We start from the raw sequence: 3697 nt of genomic DNA, 5'->3' as shown, positions 1-3697 counted from the left end.
CTGGCCATTGAAAATCATCTGGAGCCCAACAAAAGGTCTGGAAAATATGGGAGGAAGACTGTGTCTGCTGCCCCAGTCCTGAGGGAAAAGATTGTAAAAATACAGTGAGCAGAAACAATATAATCTTAATTGAACAGGAAAGGAAAATGTCACTGTAGCCCAATTAATTAGGCTAATGTGTTTAAAGAAAGTGGAAATTGTCGTGAGGGAAATACAAACCTGGAAAAGATGCAAGAAGTACTGGAGCTGTGCTGCTCTGCACCCTGGGTGCTCTGATTAGCAAGATCAGATATCCAGTGCCTTCTATAATATCAGTATTTTAGACTGGGGAGGGCAAACTTTTTGCAAAGAGCCATGTATTATTTTAGGCTTTGTGGACCATATAATCTCTACTGCAACTATTCAACTCTGCCATTGTCACACAAAATAGGCATGGCTGTGTTCCAATAAAACTTTATATATAGACATTGAAATTTAAATTTTGTATACTCTCCATTTGTTGTAAAATCTTAATTTTCTTTTGTTATTGTTCAACCACTTAAAAATATAAAAGCCATTCTTAATTTGTAGGCCACTGATGAGGTTTGGCTCTGTGTCCCCATGCAAATCTCACCTTGAATTGTAATAATACCCATGCGTCATCAGAGAAACCCAGTGGGAGATAATTAAATCATGGGGGTGGGTCTTTCCTGTGCTGTTCTTGTGATAGTGAATAGTTCTCATAAGACCTGATGTTTTTATAAAGGGGAGTTTCCCCACAAATGCTCTCTCTTTCCTGCCATCATGTAAGACATCCTTTGTTCTTCTGCCATGATTGTGAGGCTTTCCCAGCCACGTGGAACTGTGAGTCAGTTAAACCTCTTCGTTCATATATTAGCCAGTCTCAGGTATGTCTTTATTAGCAGCATCAGAACAGACCAATACAGCAAATTGGTACAGGGGTCGGAGGCTGCTGTAAAGATACCCGAAAATGTGGAAGTCACTTTAGAACTGGGTAACAGGCAAAGGCTGGAATGGTTTGGAGGGCTCAGAAGAAAATAGAAAAATGTGGCAAAGTTTGGAACTTCCTAGAGACTTGTGGAATGGCTTTGACCAAAATGCTAATAATGATTCGCAAAATAAGTTCCAGGCTTAGTTAGTCTCAGATAGAAATGAGGAACTTGTTGGGAACTGGAGTAAAGGTTACTCTTGCTATGCAAAGAGGCTGGTGGCACTTTGCCTCTGCCCTAGAGAACTGTGGAACTTTGATCTTGAAAGAGATGACTTCGGGTATCTACTGGAAGAAATTTCTAAGTGGCAAAGTGTACAAGAGGAAGCAGACTATGAAAGTTTGGGAGGTCGACACATTTTGGGCAATTTCTCCCATTTGGAACTGGTGTTTTTACCCCAATACCTGTCCCCTTGTTACATGTCTGTGCTCTTTAATTGTCATTCAATTTGAGAGGTAAAGAGGGAACAATAAGTGGACACATGTATACACCACTCTTTACAATATCTCAGGCTGGTCTCAAACTCCTGACCTTGTGATCTGCCTGCTTCAGCCTCTCACAATGCTGAGATTACAGGCGTGAGCCTGTAGGTGAAAGCGGGTAGAAACATAAGAGGAGGCAGGTAGAAACATAAGTGGTTTCGTCCCTGAATTGCCTAGTTGACAAGGGATTCAGGAGGAATGGGAACCTAGAGGATTGGTAGAGGATGGATTAGTTACCAGCATTAATGGAAGAGAGTGGTCTGGGTAGATGTTTTAATCTGCGCATGCAGCTATAACAAAATACCTGAGATTTTGTAATTTATGAAGAACAGAAATTTATTTCTCAGCATTCTGGAGGCTGTAAATCCCCAGATCAAGGTGCCAGAAGATTTGGTATCTGGCATGAGCTGCTTTCTGCTTCCAAGGTGGCACCTTGTTACTGTGTCCTCACATGGCAGAAGAGCTAGAAGGTCCAGGAAGGTCCAGGAAGGTCTCCAATGCCTCTTTTATAAGGGCATTAATCTATTAATGAGGGAAGACCGTCATGGCCTAATCACTTCTCAAAGGACCCACCTCTTAATACCATCACCTTGGAGTTTAAGTTGCAACATATGTATTTTGGAGAGAAGCATACATTTAATTCAGAGCAGTGGGGGAGAGCAATGTTTTCCTCTAAACAGTCAATGGAGACTGAGTAGCTGAACCAGTGGTACTTGATTTTGGAGGCATAACAGTAGAGAACCTACAGATATAATAGTCTGTCTAGACTATTGTGTATGTTGGAAAAAGGAGGATGATAAGGGCGTATTTGAACTGTTCTCCAAAACTAGAATAAATATTAATGTTACGTAGCAAAGACTAGGTGGTTGGTTAGATTATACAGAGAGAAAATGTCTTTTATGGACAGGGTTGTGGTCACTAGTTCTGAAGACCACATAGGAGAAATTCTGGGTTGAGTGTGGTTGAATGATTGCTGAAGTGAAAGTCATTGAGTTCCAGTGATATTCAGGAGTCAAGATTAATGCAGCAGAACTTTAGATGTCTGGGAATATCCTTGTCTGCAATGTAGGCACCCCAGGTATTTATATTCAGGAAAAATTTTAGTTAGATGTAGTACAGCAGGGGTAATTTGGATGTAGGAGTATTGTTCCCATAACTATGGCTGCACAGCAAACCACCTCAGAACTTACTGGTTTAACATATGTTTTGCTTACAAATATGCAATTTGTACAGTGCTTCTCCCTGCTCTACTTGGGCAGCTTGAAGACTGGGGACTGAAACCTTCTGAAGGTTCTCTCAGTAATATTTCTGGCAGTTAATCCTCAGAAGATTCAGACACCTGGGGGCTACCATATCTGGGGATCCTTGAACAGCTCTCTTTATGTGCTCTTTACATGAAGCCTCTCTAGGATGGCAGTTTCAGAGTAGCTAGGCTTCTTATATGCCAATTTCTAAGGCATATATCCCAAGAAAGCCAGATGGGAACCAATTACTTTTTAAAAAAAATTTAACCTAAAAATTCATGCAGTATCACTCCGCCTCATGTTCTTTGTTGAAGTTATAAAGGCCTAGAGGAATGTCAGTGTTGCAATGTAAGAAGATCATGTATGATAGATGTGACCATCTTTTAAAAGTACACTCACAGTTGGACATAGTGGCTTACACCTGTGATCCCAGTACTTTAGAAGCCCAAGGCAGAAGGATTACTTGAGGCCAGGAATTCATTTCAAGCCTGGGCAAAGTAGTGAGACCTGTCTCTACATTTTTTTTTTTAAATTAGCCAGATGTGATGGCATATGTCTGTATGTCTGTAGTCCTACCTACTTGGGAGGCTGAGGTGGGAGAATGGCTTGAGCCCAGATGAGGCTGCAGTGAGCTATGTTCATACTGCTGAACTCCAGCCTGGGTGACAGAGTGAGACCCTGTCTCTAATAAATAAATACATATATAAATAAATAAGATAAAAATATACTCTGTCACAGCCTATCCTCTGGCCACAATTATATCTCTCCCTCATGCAAAATACTCTTCCTCTCCCTGTAGTCTCTCAACTCAGCCCTTTATGGCATCAGATCAAAGTCCAAGATCTTGTTATATAAATCTGGTCATGGTGAAGATGAGGCTCACTGGGTACACTTCCTTGTATACAGTTCCTTGAATACAATTTTTCTTGAACTGAAAGACCTGTGAAAAAGACAAGTTCTATGTTTCCCATACACCTGACAT

Source organism: Saimiri boliviensis, chromosome 10 (genome assembly GCF_048565385.1).
Source record: "Saimiri boliviensis isolate mSaiBol1 chromosome 10, mSaiBol1.pri, whole genome shotgun sequence".
Classification (NCBI taxonomy): domain Eukaryota; kingdom Metazoa; phylum Chordata; class Mammalia; order Primates; family Cebidae; genus Saimiri; species Saimiri boliviensis.
The sequence above is the reverse complement of the archived record's forward strand: the minus strand, read 5'-3'. Positions refer to the sequence as shown.